This window comes from Solanum dulcamara, chromosome 9 (genome assembly GCF_947179165.1).
Source record: "Solanum dulcamara chromosome 9, daSolDulc1.2, whole genome shotgun sequence".
NCBI lineage: Eukaryota > Viridiplantae > Streptophyta > Magnoliopsida > Solanales > Solanaceae > Solanum > Solanum dulcamara.
In genome coordinates this window covers 42,423,357-42,444,661 of record NC_077245.1, presented here as the reverse complement: position 1 = coordinate 42,444,661, position 21,305 = coordinate 42,423,357, and the positions used below count along the sequence as shown (strand labels likewise).

The window sequence follows — 21,305 nt, the reverse complement described above, 5'->3', positions numbered from 1 at the left end:
TTGATAGGAGTGCTTAAATTTCAAGCGAGATCCTATGCTGGCATGAGTTAGTAAGAGCTCAAGGCCAACAATAAATAGATAGAAGTCACGGTATCTGAGACCATGCGAAGAATCATGGGTTCCTATAAAAAGGGGTGAATACGATAAGAGAGTAGTACTGAGAAAAACTAAGGGCCACAAAAAATGTAGTAGGGTCATATTTGAGTAAAGATTAAGATATGGAAACAGCATCATTGGTCGCTGATATTGGGATGTACAAGTAGAAAGAAGAATAGAAAATCTCCTACGATAAGAAATGAGGAGACCAAGGAGTACGTAAAGGAAGAAAAGAAAGAAGTACAACAAAATAGCGTTAGCACCAGCAAGTCCTAGTCTGAAGTCGCTATATAAAGCAAGACGGGTCGGGAGACGAAAAGACTGCGTTTACCTTATACCAGTGGTATAAGAGTAGTTGTGCAACCTACGAATAGTTATGTACAACATAAGACCAAGCGGAGGAGTACATGATGAAAAGGAGTTATGAAATTTTGGAGACGTTACAGAGGAATAAGAAGAGAAGTTAAATCAAATGGCCAAAAAGGACACAGTCATGGTTGAATTAAAGATCTACCCCAACACCGGTTCTAAGAGAGAAGAAGAGAGGGAAAGTCGAAACATGAAGAATAGCGAGAAGACGCTAAGGTAAATCTTGGGCTAAGATGAGTGCCTTCACACATTATTGCAAGGATGGCAATGGAACCTAACACGAGGACTTCTCGGGGGGTCACCCATCCTAGTACTACTCTTGCCCAAGCAAGTTTAACTTTGGAATTCTGGTGGGATCCGATGCGTTAGTGCTGTTATGATCACACAAGATGGGAGAATCCGAACTAGCGGCGAAGAAACGACACGAGATTATGTACCTAGAGTGTTATAAGTTATGATAAAGGAATTATAAAAGAGCTTACGCAAAACAAGCAGATTAGCTGATTACTAACAGATGGCGCACTTGTATGCCACAGTTCTTCAACATAATACCCATTAATGATAAGGAAAACCACTGAACGGCTATACAGGTCATTGTATGAAGGGACTTCAGCACAACCTGGTAGCCAACTCTGATAGGCAAAAAAAAAACAAAAGGTGAGGGTACCAGTTGATGTCATCTAAAGAAGGAAAGAAGTAATATATGAGTCGAAGATTCCACAATACGACCTTGGCTACAAGAATCACTTTGCACTCCCTGGACAGATAATTCTACATGGAATGTTATCCGCAGATTAATAATATCATGCCATGTTCCTTCAATCAAGGACTACCTGTCCAGTCGAGATTGTGTAAAATTATAGGTCAAGAGGGTGGTGAGACTCTACAGAGTTCCCATAGCTATTGTCCCAGATGAAGGAGCCCGAGTTATAGTTAACTACTGAAGATCAGTCCAAGAAGAGATTAGGAAGACAGATAGGTCTTCGTACACCATTGTACCCTTAGACCAAAGGACAAACTAAGCTTACTAGCTAAACACTAGAAGAGGTGTTGCGAGCCTATATGGTTGACTCCAAAGGTAGCTTGGATAATTGCCTACTACCTTTCAGGAGTACTATATTAACTATCATTCCAGTCTCCAAATGGCCCCGGAAGAGACTTGGTATGGAAAAAAGAGTAGGTCGTTAATTCGTGGGTTGATTTTGGTAAAACATGACTAATGGGCCCAGGCATAGTTCAATAAGACGTCAAGAAGGTGAAGCTTATTCAGGAGAGAGTGTTAGCACCTCAGAGTTGACAGAAATTATACATAGGTAATCGACGTCGACTTCTAGAGTTCCAATTTAATGATTGGGCATTTTCGAAGGTACCTCCCATAGAGAAAGTAATGAGATCCAACAGGAAAGGGGACCTTAGTCCCACATACATTGACCTTATTAGATCCTCTACCGAATAGGCAAGGTTGCCTAAGAGCTAGACTTACCAGCGAATCTGGAAGTGGTACATCCAGTATTCCATGTATCATTCCTTTGCAAGTATGTTGTTAATCTAACCCGGGTATATCCCGTAGAGGGTATCCTGGTCACAGAAGAGTTATCCTATGAGAAGCAACCTATCGCCATCCTAGGTTGGCAAAGTAGAAGATTGTGAACTAAGGACGTAGCTTCTGTCAAGGTATTGTGGCAAAATAAAAATCGTGAAGAGATGACCTGGGAAGCGAAGGAAATGTAACACAAGTATCCATACCTACTCCTTACGCTACAGGTAATCCCAAACTTTGGTACTCTGATAGTGATAGCTTGATGAAACTATGTGTTATTGCAACAAATAGGAATTTCCATAAAATCTGTATAAGATCATAAGGAAGGTTTTGGTTCATATTCGATGACGAATGTCCTAAAGGGGGGAAGGATGTTACACCCCATACTTTTGTACTTTATAACGCGTTCTTAAGTCTCTTGAAAGGCTCTTAATTTCTTGGAAGGAACATAAGCCTCTTAAGTTTCTTAAAAATTCCTAAAGTTTCTTAAAGATTCTTAAAGCTTCTTAAGCCTTCTTAAGAACTCTTAATCTTCTTAAGAGTTACCATGTTAGCCGGGTAATCTATAACGGTATCTAACAACTCTAAGGAAAGGAGAATGCAATACCCCATAGTACAGAAGATTGGAAATAAAGTTATAAGAATACGGAAGAAGTTGGAGACCGAATAATGAGTCATAGGACTCAACGTATTTACATATGCTACCAACTTGGAAATCTTACATACTTAAGCTACTTGACTGCATACTAAGCTTATGTAGCAAGAATTACATATGTTCGTAAAGTAAGACGATATTACAAACCCACAAAGGGGAAAAGAGAGTGCCACATGGCAGCAGTTGGATCAAGGGTGGTGGACCCCCACCTGCCACATGGCAGCCCGTGGTTGGAAGGCATGGTGTGTTCTGCCAATAAGGGCTTGACATGTGTCACCACTTAGGGGTAGACACGTGTCACTCCCCCCCATAAGGTGACATATGTATATATATTATAATTCATCCTTATCTCCAAACAAAAAGTCCTTCTTCCACGAAAATATCTAGGAAAAGGAAAAGAGAAGAAAAGTCTAGAAAGAAAAAGAGAGAAGAGGAACCTTAAACTTGAGGAAGAGGGCCACGGATTTGGAGCGAAAAAGGTAAGTTCTCTGATTTCGTTCTATGAATTGATTATATAGGGTATACCACGATGTTATTATAGGTGTTAGTAATGAAAAATTATGGTTTGTAGCAGCACCAAAACGTTAGCAAACAGCCCCAAAGTACTAGCCGCGCTAGGAGAGCTTCCGAGGTGAGCTTTGTCAAGTTTTGGTGAGTTTCGGGTAAGGTAAAGTTTTCCCTTTCAAATTGAAGTTTATGATGTTGTTATGTGGTATATTAAATTTCTTAAACATGGTTGGAAGCGGAAAAATTACATAAAGATGGTTGACGTTAGGAACAAACTAAATTGAAGTCGTTGTAGTTAAATCAAAGTCGAGTAGTGTGTTGCGATTGTGGTGCTGCGGTTGAAGCTGGTTGTATGGAGTATTGAAGTGATGTAAAGTATTCTAAAATAGGTGTGGTTACTTATGGTTGAAGCCACATGACCCTCTATTTTGTATTGTTAAAGGTTTTGCGAATAAATATTAAAAACTCTATTTTTATAGCGTAGCTTTGGGCGAGTTGTTTGGAGTTTTTATTGTAAAATGTTGAAGTAATTTACTTTTGTATATGCTGATGGTTTTTGATTTTGGTATGGTTGTTGACACATTGTCCGAGTTTAAATCTCAGGGATGTTAAATTTATAGGGGAAATGCTGCCTGGTTTTTGGTAACTTCGGAACTAGTAACAAACTAGTCGAGGGTATTGGATAAGGAAACGATTCCGATGGGTACTTGGTTATAGATTTGGAAATTGGAAAGTGGAAGGTTATTAACCTTACTATTACTCTCATGTTAATAGGTCAAGGATATAACGAGGCGAGCTGGGTTATAGTTAATCCACAAAAGGTATGTGAAGCTTACCCTTTCTTTCTTTTGGCATGTCTTAGCCTTAAGTTATATATATACGAAACTTGGGAGTCATTCTATTCATAAAGCTCTGATTATGAGTCAAGACCATTGTTCACTTCGGGATGTTAGAACTCCTGCACTAAGTGGACTCATCGCCTTTCAAGTCTTCTATAGGATGAAGAGTAGTACATATAAGGCCTATCTCTTTATTTAGTTGAAATCTCTTAAGATAAGTGAAATGATGTCTGATATGAGTTTAGAGGTAATTCTATTTATAGGTTCCGGATATAATTCTTGAATCGTATTCACTTTTGAATACTAAGGGTCCTAAAGTAGCTAAATTACTACTCTCGAGCTGTCTATATGTTGAATAGTAAGTGAAGATATAAGCTCCTATTCTGAAAGGCTTCGAGAGGATAAATGTCTCTGATTGCATAAGTTGTATCTTTGATTACATAAGCTATGTGTCTGATTGCATAAGTTGTTTCTTTAATTACATAAACTGTGTGGCATTATCTTGGTACACGCCTATGGTTCCTGAGGCCCTTATTGATTTAATCTCTAATAACATCTAAAGGGTACCTCAGAGAATTACTTTCCTGGTCTTCAAGTGACGGTTCACTTGACTGTTTCATTGAGTCTCAGGAGATGATTTAGTTGCATAAGGTCGAGTCCTGGGTTGGACGCGATATTATACCGTGATATGATGGGTGATGCCAAGTACGAGGAGGGGATGCTATATATGATGATATGATGATGTGATGATATAATGATGAGACAATGATATGAGTATTCACCGCATCCTGAGCTGGATAAAATATGATGATTATGACACTGAGTTCCATAATGGGTCGGGTATGGTATATGGTGATACAAGGAAGGAACAATGAGTCCCTCACTAAAGGCCGAGTACGGTATATATATATACGATGTGGTTACGCTATAGATGTACCCTACTCTCTTCACCAAGTCCCTCACTAAAGGGTCAAATACTGTAAGTAGGCATGCATGTACAAATATAGTGATACATTTGTGACACCGAACCCCATAATGGGCTGGATATGTTATGATATATATATATATATATATAAAATGAGGTTATACCATGTATGATGGTATGATGCCGTATATGATGACATAATAAAGTGATATACATGATAAAAAGAGATGATGATATGATATTATGATGAAAATGATTTTACTACATGAGATGCAGACTCGGTAATGGGTTAATTGTTATACTTGTCCTCAACATCCCTGTTCTAACTGTAATCTTGTTATGGTGTTTTATACTTACATACTCAGTATATATTTTGTACTGACCCCCCTCTCTTCGGGGGCTGCGTTTTATGCCCGTAGGTACAAACATGAGACTTGAGGATCCACCAGCTTAGGATACTACCCAGCGGGTTTAAGAAGATCTCTATCGTGTCGGAGCCCAGCTTTTGGTACCGACCATTGATGTATATATTTGTTTGTTTAAGGGTAGGGCAGGGGCCCTGTCCCGCCTTATGTTTTTGGTTCTTTTTACTCTTAGAGGTCTATAGTATGTATGTGGGTTGTATATGTATGTGTGAATAGTTGTGCCTATATGTTATGATAGGCTCGTCAGCTTATATATATTGTCTTGCCTGTTGGCATGCTATGACTCAAATAGGAGATAGGTTTCCTTATAGTTATCAAGGGTACACGCGAGTGTCCAGTTCGGGCACCCATCACAGCCTACGGGGTTGGGTCATGACAGATTCAGAGCTTTCTTGGATTGGATGGTTATTGAAAACACTTCATTAAGTGTTTCTCTACCATTGCAGCCCTATTGAACCATTTGACCCGACAGGATATCCCTTTTGTATGGTCTGAGGAGTGCCAGTCGAGCTTTTGGAGGCTTAAGGAGTTTCTTACCACCTCTCCTATTTTGACTCTTCTAGTGGAGAGTGAGAGCTTTACAGTATATGATGCTGCTTCTAGTATAGGTCTTGGGTATGTTCAGATGAAGTAGGGTCGAGTTATTGCTTATACTTCTAGAAAGTTGAGGTTGCATGAAGATGTGGAGGCACTACTTATATGGGGTCAAGTGTGAGATAAATATAGATCACTATAGCCTACAGTACATTATGAGCCAGAGAGACCTTAATTCTATACAAAGGTGTTCGATTGAGCACTTAGTGGATTATGACATCTATATTCTCTATCATCCAGACAAGGAGAATGTAGTAGAAGATGCCTTGAGCCGAAAGCTAGGGAGTATGGGTAGTTTGTCCTACTTTACTTATTGTGGAGTGACCCTTAGCCTTGGACACCAAGTCTTTAGCGAACGAGATATTCAGGTTGGATATTATACACTCTGGACCAATTTTGGCTTTTATAAAAGCATGATCATCTCTACTAGATTAGATTCATGGCCGACAGTTCAAGGATTAAGCATTGGTGGAGCTTCGAGAGTTGGTGTTGCAAGGCAAGGATGGCCAGACTTCTATAGATTCAGATGGGGTGCTACAGTTTGATGGACGCCTATTTGTTCTCAGTATGAGAGGTTTTATTAAGTTGATCCTTCGCGAGGACTATGATTCTATATACTATATTCATCTAGGCACCGTGAAGATGTATCGCGACATGAGATAGCACTAATGGTGGTACGACATGAGGAGAGATATAGATGAGTGTATGTCTTACTATTTGAGTTGCCAGCAGGTGAAGGCCAAGCATGACCGACCTAGTGGGGTGCTTCAAAAATTACCCATTCCTGAGTGAAATAGGAGCATATCACCATGGACTTTGATATGGGGTCGCCTTAGACTTCCATAAGTAGTGATAGTATTTGGATCATCGTTGATCGATTGACTAAGTCAGCATGGATCTTGCCAGTTCGGTCTACTTTTAGTGCAGATCATCTATCTCGTATATATATTCTAGAGATAGTCCATCTTTATGGGCTTGTGTATTGGATTTCGATGGTCAGTGGGATCAATTCGTTTCCCTAACGGAGTTTGCATATAATAATAGCTACCACTCTAGAATTCAAATGGCCCCATTTTACGGCTTATATTGTAGGCGTTGTCAGTTTCATGACTTAATTTCTCAGGTCATGATGGCACTTACTGTGACCTCCAGAAGTCAAGTTGACCCATATCCTGAATTGTGAGTAATAGATATCAGGGTAGAAGACCAACAACTTAAGATAAAAACAGTAATGAAATAACAGGAACACATATGAACGACGGAAGCAAATCAAAATATATACAAACCAAAAGATCCCTCCAGAACCTGGACCACCGAAACAATATTGTCTCAAAGAGAAAAAATGTAAGACCCCAAAAATATGGAAGGTCCTAAATAAAGGAACAAAGGAGGAAATGTCATAAAGTGGCCGAAACTAGAACCAGGAGTTGACCACGGAAGCCATCATGGGCCATGGTAAGAACCACGGACCGTGGTGAGAAACCGTGGTAGAGAGTCAAACTTGAAGGGAAGGAACCATGATGGAGGACCACTGACCGTGGTGAGCACCACGGACCGTAAAGCCCTTCGTGGTGACTCCTCTCTAAGGCATTTAGGAAAACTTCCTAAGAAAAGGGTCACGGGTGACCACCATGGATCATGGAGCACTCCATGGACCAAGTCCCTTACCACTGGCCGTGGTGAGCACCACGAACTGTGAAGGATTCCTATGAGCCTAGTCTAGTCAGATTTTAAAAGGGGCATTTTGGTCTTTTCCTGTGTTTTAATATTGAAGTTCGGTCATTTTAGGGACTGAATTGACATATCTAAAATCCCTAAACTCTTCCAAACCCTCATTTCTCACACATAGACTCAAGACACACAAATTCTCTCCTCTCAAATTCTCCTAAGAGTTTTAGGCCAAGTTAGGGTTTCATATCAAGGCATCTCCTAATCTCTATTCCCTCTCAAGCTTTCATTAGGGATTTTATTTCCACAAGATATGTAGGTTTCATCCATGGTTCCTTCCACCCATGGAGCCCAAATGTTTTCTCAACTTAGTATTTCAAATTCTAAATGACCAACTTTTATGGGCTTTTACATGATGATTCTAAATGCCTAGATGATGACTTATTCGAAGTTGATTTACCTATATTGATATGTATTGGCTTTCAATTTCATGAAATGAATGATTTATCAAGGTTCGTATATGAAGGCTTGGAAGTAGTTTAAAGTCTAACTGGTGGATTGTTTTATGAAGTTGTTAATCAATGCTTTTCCATCAACCTCATGCATGCTTGCATTATTTTTTTATGTATTGAAATTTGAATGAATAAACCCACCTAGTTTCCTTCTGTTGAAATGAAGTTAAATTGAAAGATTTGACTCCGAATGAAAGTTTATGAAGCAAATGTTTAAGTTTAAGGGAATCTTATAAAATGATTGAATGTTGATGAAAGGGCTTCTTAGCTAAAGAAAGGATTCAATGGGAATTGACAATTCTCACATATTTGAATCAAATGAAATGTTTTAATGATTTATTCCACCAAATGATGATTTGATGTCTAAAGTTATATAAATTCTTATGTTATTATGATATCTAAATTTTATTCCATGGGATTGACCTAGCACCGAATGTAGTATGTAGATGAGGACATGACCTAAGGAGCCCTTAATTAAAGTCACATATTACATTAACTATGCACCAACATATGAGCCCTTGTAGGCTATTTAGACCAGTGGATCGATAAATAGACCTTAAAGTTAAAGTTTGAAGAAATGATTAAAGTTGATGGAGTTCAAGACGGAAGTAGTCTCCCCGTGTCTACATAGAGGGTTATGTTGGATTCCAAGTAATAGCTCGCATGGTCTTAAATATCTGTTGAGGTCATCTTCCTAAAAAATGAATATTTTAAGATTTCATATGATGATTTCTAATGCATGCATTCACTTATGCATGTTGCTTCTAAATGTCTAAATATTCTTCATTATATAGCATGCTCACATACTTAGTACATTCAATATACTAAAGCATGTTTCTGCCTACATGATATCACCATGTAGGGACCGGCGTTACTCCATACTCTCCTCCCCATGGATAAGTTCGATCGTTAAAGGCTATTACTATTATGTGAGTTCACATATTCCGGGAATAATACTCCTATCTTTTCTAGATTATGTCATGTATAGACTATTGGGTTGATTTTAGTACTTTGACTTTTAACTTAAGGATGAGCTAGGGACGTGTCTTATCCCCTGACATTGCTTTAATACAAATGATATCGTTGGACATAATGTACTTAAGTCAACTTTAACTCCTCTTCTATGTTGAATCCCATAGTCCTATTACCCCTCTTATTTCCGCTTATTTGAGTGACGATATTGATGAAAAGCTTAATGAATGTTAAGAGACTTGGGTAAGGTATCTCTAGGTGTCTCATTCATTGTGTCATGTCTAGGTCATAGGATTGGTTCATGTCAAAATTTATATCAAAGCCTGAGGTTTTAAAATAGTCCCAGAGTCCAATATACCTCATCACATAGGGTCTTATTCATGGTTGTAAAGTACACCACAACTATGAATAGGAGACTATGGGACATTTAGGAAAGTTTTTACTTCTTTCAAATTAATGTTGTGCCCAAGAATGTCCTAAGACTTTCTTAACTAATGACCCATTTTGTGTTCTCTATATAATGCCTCGAGGAAGAGCTCCTCCAAGAGAAAGGGTTGATGTTGAGGACCAAACTCCTCCTGTTCCTGATGCTCCCCATCATGAGGAAGGGGTAACCCATGCAGAGTTTCGCAATATCATCACATTATTGGCTCAAGTTGTAGCCAATTAAGGAAATCAAGGCATTCCTCCTCCTTAAGTGCAAAATCTGGCCTTTAGGATTCGAGATTTCAAAAGGATGAATTCACCTGAGTTTGATGGTTTTAAAGTAGATGAGGACCCTATGGAGTTCATTGATGAGGTCTACTAGATTATGGCTATCATAGGTGTGCCTCCAAATAAAAAGGACAAACTAGTAGCCTATCAACTAAAGGGTGTGGCTTGAGTTTAGTATAAATAATGGGTCATTCAGAGAGGTGAACATATAGGGCCGATAGAATAAGAAGAGTTCAACGGTGCCTCCCAAGACTGATTCTTCCCTTTAGAGATAAGGGAGACCAAGATCCAAGAGCTCATCAACCATTATCAAGGGAGTATGAGTGTGAGGGATTATTCCCTCAAATTCACTAATTTGTCCAAGTATGCTCTTTTCATGGTCTCCGACTTGAGGGCAAGGATGAGCAAGTTCATTTATAGTATCTCAAGCTTAGTATCAAAAGAATGCAGAATAGCCATGTTGGTCAAGGAGATGGACATATCTTGACTCATGACATATGCGGAACAAATTGAAGAAGAGAAGTTGAGGGAGAGGTCAAGAGGGTTCAAGAAGGCTAGAGTGGATGGTGGAGCGTTCAAACCTTAAGGGTCCAATTATGGTGGTAGTGGAAAACACCAAGGTGGGCAACAGTATGTGGAACAAGGTTCTATTAATACTCTTTTCTTCCAAGGTTCAACAAAGACAAGGGTGTTAATCCAATGTTCCCAAGAGAGAACCTCGGTGCTCAAGCTTTCCTGCTTGTAAGAAGTGAGGAAAGATTCACGAAGGGGAATGCTTAATAGGATCTAATACATACTTTAAGTGTAGTAAACAAGGTCATTATGCCCAGTAGAATTACCTCTATGGAGTGCATGTAGATGTTTTTATCGATCACAAACGTCTCCAATATGTTTTCACCCAAAAAGAATATAATATAAGTTAAGGAAGGTGGCTAGAACTCTTCAAGAACTATGACATGAGCGTGCATTATCATCTGGGTAAAGACAATATGGTTTTCGATGCACTTATTAGACTGTCTATGAAGAGTGTGGCCTGCGTTGATAGAGGGAAGAGAGAGTTAGTAAAGGAGATTCACCGATTGTCAAGATTTAGGGTAAAGTTGAGTGATAGCAATGATGGTGGTATGGTTGTTCATAATGGGTCCAAATCCTCTTTGGTGGTAGATGTTAAGTCAAAACAAGACCTTGGCCCGATGTTTTAGGAGTTAAAGAAGTTGGTGAAAGAAAAAAGTAGAGGTCTTTTCCCATGGGGGAAAGGGGGTACTATACTATCAAGGTCGGTTATATGTTCTAGATGTGGATGGCCTAAGGAGTTTAATCTTGAAAAAGGCTCATAATTATTCATAATCTATTCATCCCGATTCAACAAAAATGTATCGATACTTAATGGAGTTTTATTAGTGGGATGGCATATAAAAGGACATAGAAAAGTTCATGTACGAATGTCTAAATTGCCAACAAGTGATAGCCGAACATCAAAGGTCGGGTGGCCTAGCACAAGATATTGAAATACCCACTTAGAATTGGTAAGATATGAATATGGACTTTGTATTAGGATTGTCTCATACTCGGAAACATCATGATTCAATTTGGGTAGTTGTTGATAGAATTACTAAGTCGGCTCACTTCCTACTAGTCAAGACCTGCCAAAGACTATGCTAAGTTTTATATTCAGGAGTTGGTGAGATAACATGGTGTGTCGTTGTCAATTATTTCGGATCATGGTACCCAATTCACTTTTCACTTTTGGAAATCATTTCAAATGGTCCTCGAAACTAAGGTAAAGTTAAGCACCACATTCCATCCTTAAACCGATAGGCAATATGAAAGGACGACAAATACTAGAGGATATATTAAAGGCTTGTGTGTTACAGTTCAAAAGGAATTGAATGATTATTTACCTCTTATCGAGTTTTCCTATAATAATAGCTACTAGTCAAGCATTGAGATGGCGCCGTTTGAGGATTTGTATAGAAGACGATGTAGGTCTTTGGTTAGTTGGTTCGAAGTAGGTGAGATGATGTTGTTGGGCCCTGATATGGTGGTTGATGCTTTAGGCAAGGTAAGACTCATTAGAAAAATGTTGAGGACGGTTCAAAGTAATCAAAAGTCCTATTTTGATACTAGGTGAAGGGATCTTGAGTTTAATATGGATGATTCAGTATATTTGAAGGTTTCAGTCATGAAGGGTATAGTTTTATTTGGTAAGAAAGGGAAATTGAGCCCTAAGTATGTAGGGCCTTATAGATTTTTGAGACGTGTTGGGAAAGTCACTTCTGAGTTGGAATAGTCTTTGGAAATGGCCATGGTTCATCCGGTGTTCCATATGTCTATGTTGAGAAAATGTGTGGGTGATCCTAGTTCCACTGTGCCTTTAGAGATAGTGAATGTTAAAGAAAACTTAACCTATGAGGAGGTTCCTGTGGAGATTTTTGACCGGCAATGTCACGACCTAACCTCGTAGGCCGCGACTGGGGTCCGACCTGGACCCCCATATACATACCTATAAGCTATAGTCAAATCAAGCTATGCACAAAGTGATACTACTTACAAAATCCCAATGAGTTAAAACTTTTTCGTGTATGGGTGGCTCCTTCCATTCGTACCATATCATAAAATGGCATGCAAGCCGATAAGGTTGCTGTAACATAAAAACATTTACAATATGTCGTACAGGCACAATCGAAACAAACTCACAAACAATCCACATACATATGTCTACAGACCTCTAAGACTAGTAACAACAACATATGGCGAGACAGGACCCTCGCCTTACCCCTGAATATACAAATATATACATAAAAGGTCTAATACCCAAAGGCTTGGCTTCGATTTAATGGAGCTTCTCCCAAACTTGTCGAGTGGAACCTTAAGCTGACGGATCCCCAAAGAATGCGTCTGTACCTGTGGGCATGAAATGCAGCCCCCCATAGAATGAGGGGTCAGTACGATATTTATACTGAGTATATTAAGCATAAAAACACATAACTGAGATAATAATTGAAATAGGGATGCGAGAAACAAGTATGACAGTTAAGAGTTCACTATACCTGCATCCTATATAAAGAGAGCATGTATATCACCGTCACATATCACTCTCGGCCCGCTGTGGGACTCGGTGTTACCAGATCAATGTATACGTCATCATACCATCGTACCTCCATCTCAAGGGCATTCACTCTTAGAAAACCCTAGCTCCTACCCTCTTTACCGTAGTCATTTTTTTTGTTCGATGGGCTTATGGGGTTTGCTCGGGTTTTACTTTAAATTGCGTACATGTGTCTTGATGGGGATTATAGTAGGCTGGTTAGATGTACTTAGTATAGATATATTGGCTTAGTTTAGCCTATCTTTATTACTAATACTTTTCCTTACCTTAGACATTATATTATGACTTTTGTTGAGTTTATTTCTATTTTTTATATTTCTTTAACCTTCCTTGCTCAGTCGGCCTTTGATGCCTATTGAGTACCTTATATGTGGTACTCATACTACACTCTGCATCTACCTTTGCGATGCAGGTCTGAGTACTAGCTATCAATGGTTATTTCGAGCCTGCTGCAGTTGTGAACAGAGATGGGGGTGAGCACACATCGTTCTAATTTACCCATCTCCCTTTTTATATATATTTTTTGGTCTTTTTGACATAAACCAATCCTAGGACCTAAATATGACATGACAAATGAGACACCAGAAGGTACCTCACCTAAGCCTCTTAGCATTCATTGAGCTTTTCATCGGTATTGACACTCAAACAAGCGGAAATAAGAGGGGTAATGAGACTAAGGGATTCAACATACAAGAGGAGTTAATGTCGACTTAAACATCTTACATTATGTCCAATGATAACTTCTGCATTAAAGACTTAGTGGGGAATAAGTCTCTAGCTCACCCTCAAGATAAAAGTGGAAGTACCAAAAGCAACCCAATAGTCTATACATGACATAAGCTAGATAAGATAGGAATATTATTCTCAAAACATGGGAACTCACCAAATAGTAATAGCCTTAAACGATCAAACATAGCCACGGGGAGAAGAGTGTGGAGAAGCAACGGTCCATACATGGTAATATTATGTAGGCATAAGTATGTTTACTACTTTGAATGTACTAAGTATGTGAGTATGCTATACAATGAAGAACATTAAGACATTTCTAAGCAATATTCATAAATAAATGCATGGATGAGAAATCATCATTTGAAACCTTAAAACATTCATTTTGTGGGAAGATGACCTTAAAAGACGTTTAAGACCATGCAAGCTATTACTTGAAATCCAACATAACCTCTTACATTGGCATGGGGAGTTTACTTACCGGGTAAAACTCCATCAGCTTTAATAATTTGTTTAAACATTAACTTTAAGGGCTAATTGTGGATTTACTAGCCTAAATAGCCTACACGGTCTCCTATGTTGGCACAATGTTAATGCAACATGAGACTTAACTTAAGGACCCCTTAGGTTGAGTCCACATCTACATGCTACATTTGGTGCTAGGACAATTCCATGGAATAACATTTAGATATCGTAATAACACAAGCATTTATATAACTTTAGATATCAAATCATCATTTGGTGGAATAGCTCATTAAAACATTTCATTTGATTCAAGTATGTGAGAATTGTCCTTTCACATTGAATCCTTTCTTTGTCTAAGAAGCCCTTTCATCATCATTCAATCATTTTATAAGACTCCCTTAAACTTAAATATTTGCTTCATAAACATTCATTTGGAGTCAAACCTTTCAATTTAACTTCATTTCAACATAAAGAAACTAGGTGGGTTCATTCATTCAACTTTCAATACATAAAAATAAAATAATGCAGGCATGCATGAGGATGATGGAAAAGCATCGATTAACAACATCATAAAATAATCCACCATTTAGACTTTAAACTACTTCCAAGCCTTCATATACGAACCTTGATAAATCATTCATTTCATGAAATTGAAAGACAATACATATCAATATAGGTAAATAAACTTCAAATAAGCCATCATCTAGGCATTTAGAATCATCATGTAAAAGCCCATAAGAGTTGATCGCTTAAAATTTGAAATACTAAGTTGAGAAAATATTCGTGCTCCAAGGTTGGAAGGAACCATGGATGAAACCCACATACCTTGGGGAAACAAAATCTGTAATGAAACCTTTAGAGGGAATGGAGACTAGGAGATGCCTTGAGATGAAACCCTAACTTGGCTTGAAACTCTTGGGAGAATTTGAGAGGAGAGAATTTCTATGTTTTGAGTCTAAGTGTGAGAAATAAGGCTTTGGAAGAGTTTAGGGATTTTATATAGGTCAATTTAGTCCCTAAAACGACCACACATAAATATTAAGACACAAGAAAAGACCAAAATGCCCCTTTTAAAATCTGACCGGACTAGCCTCACAGACCCTTCATTATCCGTGGTGCTCACCACAGCCCGTGGTGTTCACCACAGACCATGGTGCTCAGCACGGCCCATGTTGGTGTCCCATGGTAAGGTACTTGGGAAATATTTTTGGCAAGCGTGCAGGATAGGTCTCTGAACTTTCTTCATGAAGTGCCTTCATGTTCTGTGAAGGGCATGACGGCCCGTGAAACATGGCCATGGTACAGATCCAATAAAAGGCCTACAAAGTGACCATGAAGGAAACAGACTACAGTCCGTGGAGGGCTCCACAATTTGTGGTGGCCGCCCGTGACCCATGCCTTAGGAAGTTTTCCTGAGGGCCTTGGGGAAGGGCCACCACGGAGGGCTTCACGATCTTTGGTGTTCACCACAACCCGTGGTCCTCCATCGGGTTCCTTCCCTGCAAGTCTGAATTTCTGAATCTCTACCACAGTTTCTCATCACGGTCCGTGGGCTTACCATGGCCTATGATGGTTTCCGTGGTCAGCTCCTGGTGTCACTTTTTGCAACTTTCTTAGATTTCTTCCTTTTTTTCCTTGGTTTAGGACCTTCCATATTTCCGGGGTCTTACAATATCTCCTTTTTAGGAACATTCATCCTCGAATGAGAATCATTAGCATAGGAAAGGACATGGCATGAAGACTAGAAACCCAACATGAATATAATGACACTTGAAATTCATCAAACATGAGATCTTTAAACTTTAGCATAAGACATAACTTTAAAATTCAACTTCATGAACATGCATGCATATGGAGACTTTGGAAAACTGAAACATAGGATTCATAAACATTTGAGTATGAATGACTTAGTATCTTAGGCTTGAGTAGAATGAAAGAGATGAGGGTAACATTTCATTATATCCACTTCCACTTCCCATGTAGCATTTCAACTTAATGATTCCTCCAAAGGACTTTAACGAATGAAACTTCTTTGTTCCTCAATCTCTTGACTTGCCTGTTACACTCTACACTCTTGAGCTCGAAATATTTCTTAAGCTTCTTAGAATTTATCATGTAGGCCGGATAATCTACGACACTATCAAACAACCCTAAGGAAGGGAGAATGTGATTCCCCATAGTAGAGAAGGTTGGAAATAGAGTTATAAGAATACGGAAGGAATTGGAGGCCAAGTAATGAGTCATAGGACTCAATTTACCTAAAGAAGCTACTAACTTAGAAGTCTTACATACCTAAGCTACTTGAGGATATACCAAGCTTACAAAGCACAATTACATAGGCTCTTAAAAAAGACGAGATTACGAACCCGCAAGGAAGAGAAGAGAAGGAAACGTGGAAGCACCTCAAGAAAGCAGGTGACCCACCTACTTGGGGTCAAGTAGGTGACCCACCTGCTTGGGGGGTGAGGGGGTGGACCCCACTACTATGTGGTAGCCCCTCCTTGATTGCATGGATACGGTGGCCCAATAGGGGTTGGAAACATGTCACCCTTAGGGGATAACATGTGTCACATCCTAGGAACACCTATATATATGTATACATGACTATTAACTTCAGTTCCTTGTTCAAAAATAAGCAGCAACAAAGGGAACAAAACCCTAAAACAAAAGAGGAGAGGGGCGACGACTTGGGAAAAAAGGGTAAGTCTCGATTTATTTCCATCAATTATTTATCTAGGGTATACCACGATGATAAGGAGGTATTATTAGTATAAAATCATGTCTTGGTGCAGCACAAAACGGACAGAAAGCAGCCACGGCGTTTAAATCGCGCTAGAGAAGTTCCAAGGCACAATTTTGGCGAGTTTTGGCCAATTTCGGCTAAGGTAAGGTCTTCCCTTCCAATTTGAAGTTTATGATGTTGTTATAGGGTGTATTAAATAGCTTTTATGCTGATGTAAGTGTAATAAAGTCGTGGAAATGCTCGACGTTCGAAATAAATAAAATTGGAATCGTTATAGTTAAATTATAGTCTAAATGAGGCGTTATGCGTGTGGGGGATGCTGCTGGTTGTGTGATGGTGTGTTAAGGTGATGAACATGTTTTAAAATAGGTGTGGGTGCTTCTGGTTTCAGCCACCCGACCCTCCATCTCGGATAATTAAAGGTTTTGCAAAATTGAAACTAGAAACCCTATTTTGGTATCGTGGTTTCGAGCGAGTCATTTACAGTTTGTGATGTATTATGTTGGTGTGAACTACTTATACATGTGATGAAGGTTGTTGTTATTGGTTGTCTCTATTTATTAGGAGTGTGATTAGAAATTCGGATAGGGCATATTATAGGGGAGATGCTGCCCGATTTTCGTTAACTCGTTAACTAGTTAAGGAACTAGTCGAGAAGACGAGCGAGGAAATGGGTTCTGTGAACACTTGTGTATAACTTAAGGTGATGAAAAGTTAAGGGTTTTTTATACTTTGTGAAGCGTGACAAAGAGTAACCCATAAGAGGTATGTGAAGCTTTCTCTTGGCATGTTTTTGGCATAAGTATGTAGAGCTATTCTTCTTTCTTTTCGAAGGGCCGGGCATGACAAATGATGATATGATTATTCACCGCATCCCAAGAAGGGCTGGACATGATAAATGATAAATTCACCGCATCCCATGAAGGGCCGGGCATGATATATGATGAAATGATTATTCACCGCATCCCATGAAGGGCAGGGCATGATAAACGATGAATTCACCGCATCCCATGAAGGGTCGGGCATAATATATGATAAAATAATAATTCCCCGCATCCCATTAAGGGCCGGGCATGATAAATGATGAATTCACCGCATCCCATGAAGGGAAAGGCATGATATATGACGAAATAATTATTCAACGCATCATATGAAGGGTCGGGTATGATATACAATGAAATAACAGCTTCACCGAGTCCCTCACTAAAGGCCGGATATAATAGACAAGCACACATATGAAAACATAGTAATGTACTTGTAAGGTATGAAACGATGCCGTGTAACCCTAGATATTCATCCAATTAGACAGTATGATAGAGGAAAGGCTTGTAACCCTGATATTCACCATAAATTGGCAATTCAATAAAGGCAGGGCTTTTACCCCGAATCTCTTTTATAAATAATGAATCAATAGAGGCAGGACCTGTACCCTAATGCTCTATATAAGTAATGAGTCTATAGAGGCATTTTTGTGTCCCGATGCTCCATGCAAGTATCTAATCCAGATGTCGATCCAACTATTTTTTCTAGTAGATGCCTAGTAAATCATCCAAAACTCTCTTTCCTTAGCATTTCCAAGCCTCAAATATATAAAGTATAACATCCATAGATCTCCTTCCATAAATAACCAACTCATCATATACACTTGGGATTCAATCAGAACCGAAACAAGATGAACACAATGTTTAGGAGCACCGAGAAATATCGAAAGTCACAAATTTAAGAAATTATGTATAAGGTTGTTCATGGGAGCACACTTACTACCTAGGTAAGGCCCAACTACCAAACTCTAGTTTGCTATGCCATTCTCCAAGGATCTCAACCCATGAGAGCCAAACTGAGACATCTAAAGAAAGTTTCCACTAACCTACACTAAGGCAAATATACATCACTGTACCAATAATATGGGCAGAAACCGAACAGAACAACCAAATATCAATAAGGATTACATGTTTTCTCTATCCAAAATACACAAAATAGGACCTAAGACATGATTTCTACTGTAAGGCATGAAAATAAGCTACCCAACCCTAACCTTCCAACAATTTCAATATGTTTGCACAAAATTCAGTTCAATCTAAAGAAAGAAAAGTCATAGCCTATCTGTAGGTCGATCGTGTGTGCTCCAAATCACTTTGTCGGAGCGTTTCTTTTTGGTAAACCTTTGAATGCTACCATGCTGTGAAAAATAAAATCACAACATTATTACGGTCATTAAGATATTACAATTGCCAGAAACAAAAATGAATCAATTTTGGGGTCAAAATGGGGAAATTTGGGACTCGCATCGTAAATTTAGGAGTTGACACCCAAAATAGGTCCTAATCAGCTCCCCGATCTTATATTCTAAAATAGGGCACAATTCGAGGCCCAAAAGTACCTCAAAAGCAACAACAAGTAAAACCCATATTTAGCAATAAAAACTAACTATAATAGTAATGATTTACAAGAAAATACAAGAAACAAAGTCTCAAAAGAAAAAACCAAGCACAGCCAGACGTTCCTCATCAAAAACCCTACAATTTAGCCTTAAGAATCCCTGAAAATGGACCCAATACGCTCAAGATATCAAATCTCAAACTTCACAAAAAATCTAAACCGAAAATGGCATAGCCCAGCAGCCTAAGATGGAAAAATTACAAAAATAAAGCCTCAACAGCTGGAATCAATCACACCACACCGATCCTTATGAAAAACCTCACAATTTAGACTCTGAATTGCCTGAATCGAACCTATATTGGTTAAGAAATCACATTTCAAAAATTCTCCATATATCTAATATGAAAATAGGAAGGGAAGCAGCTATAACGCAAATCTTACTTCAAACGAAGCTTTCACTTAACTTTATAATCTTACCACCACATTCCTCTTGAATATTCCTTCAATTTCAACCTTTGAATCACCAAAATTGGATTTGTATAGGCCAAGAAAGTAATTCCAAAAGGTCTTCAAAAATTCACTCTAAAAATTACCTAATGCAGCAGCTAAAATCAAGATCTTACCTCAGTCAAGTTCCCCAAATCAGTTTCCAAGCTCCCTAATGTGTTTTCCTCAAAAATTCTCAGACGTTTTCCATTTGAATCACCATATTTGGAGCTCTATAGCTCAAGATATACAATTTTGAAATTTGGAGAAAAACATGAGAATGGGTGTTTTATAGAGAGACGGTGTACCAAAATATTCATTAAAAAAATAGAGCGAAGGTGCACCTTATATGGTCCAACAGAACACTAGCAGATTATTTCCATTTTTAAAGTCTCTGATGGGGTGCTCGGGATTCATTCGTAACCTCGTGCACACAAATGAACTATTCTACCCCACCAAATTCGATGTCATGGACTTAATGGAATAGTAAAGATTTCCATCTGACATCTTACAATTGAATGTAGGTCCCACTCCTATGACCATATTAACTAAAATTCATTGAGGGGATCGGAATGAGTCTAGAAGTCTTAGGAACCAAATGAAAGGTTGTTCTAGGCCAAACTCGATGTTCTGGAGCTAACTATGAGTTAGAATTCCCATTTGGGCACATTTTTCAAGAATATTGCCAAAAGTCAACTGCTGGCTAGTTTTCAAAGCTAAAATGCTAAAAATGGTTTAAACTCACACTGAAAACCCCGAGACTTGAGTCAACCATGCTTCTAACCTAGTTTGTCCATTATGGAGATGACAGAACTGTCAGAAATCCCTTTTGATGGTGTTTTCCAACACTTAAACATGAAAATCACTTTTCAAGTTATAAAGGCCTTCCAATATGAAAACCTGCACAAAATCCAAATGAATGATGAGAAAATTGAGCTAATGGTGCCAACATGTCATAAATGACTTGGGGTCACTATAGGAATGCTCTAAACACCAAAAAGGAAGCAGTATAAGTAAAATGACTTGGAGGGTCATTATAGTCGCACTCATGTTGGATGGTTTGAGTCCTCAAACCCTAGATTGTACAGTAGATATTTACTCATGGAGGCCTTAGTAGGGTTTGGGTGATTCAGGATAGGTGTAGGACAGCTCAGAGTAGACACTAAAGTTATGCTAATCATAGGTATCGTCCATTTTTTGAGGTTGGAGATTTAGTGTTCTTGAGAATGTCGCCCTTGAAGGGCATGATGAGATCCGGTATGTGGGGTAAGCTTAGCCCCATGTATATTGGGATTTAGAGATCCTAAGGAGAGTTGGCAAGGTTGCTTATGAGTTAGCTCTACCCTCAGCGTTTTTGACTATACATCCAGATTTTACAATTCTATATTCTTCTAGTACATCCCAGATGAGTCCCATGTACTTCACTATGATCCTTTGGAGTTGGACAATCATTTGATCTTTGTTGAGGATCCAGTTGCTATATAAGTCAAAGATATTCACCAGTTTTTTTCCAAGTCCATCCTTGTGGTTAAGGTCCAGTGGTGACATTGTTCGATTAAAGAGGCTACCTAGGAGACCAAA

At 38.8% G+C, this 21,305-nt stretch overlaps 1 pseudogene; it reads right to left on the bottom strand.

Moving 5' to 3' along the window:
• Positions 1 to 734: 734 nt before the first annotated feature.
• On the bottom strand, positions 735 to 853 carry LOC129904798 (5S ribosomal RNA; annotated as a pseudogene).
• Between the last annotated feature and the right edge of the window lie 20,452 nt (positions 854 to 21,305).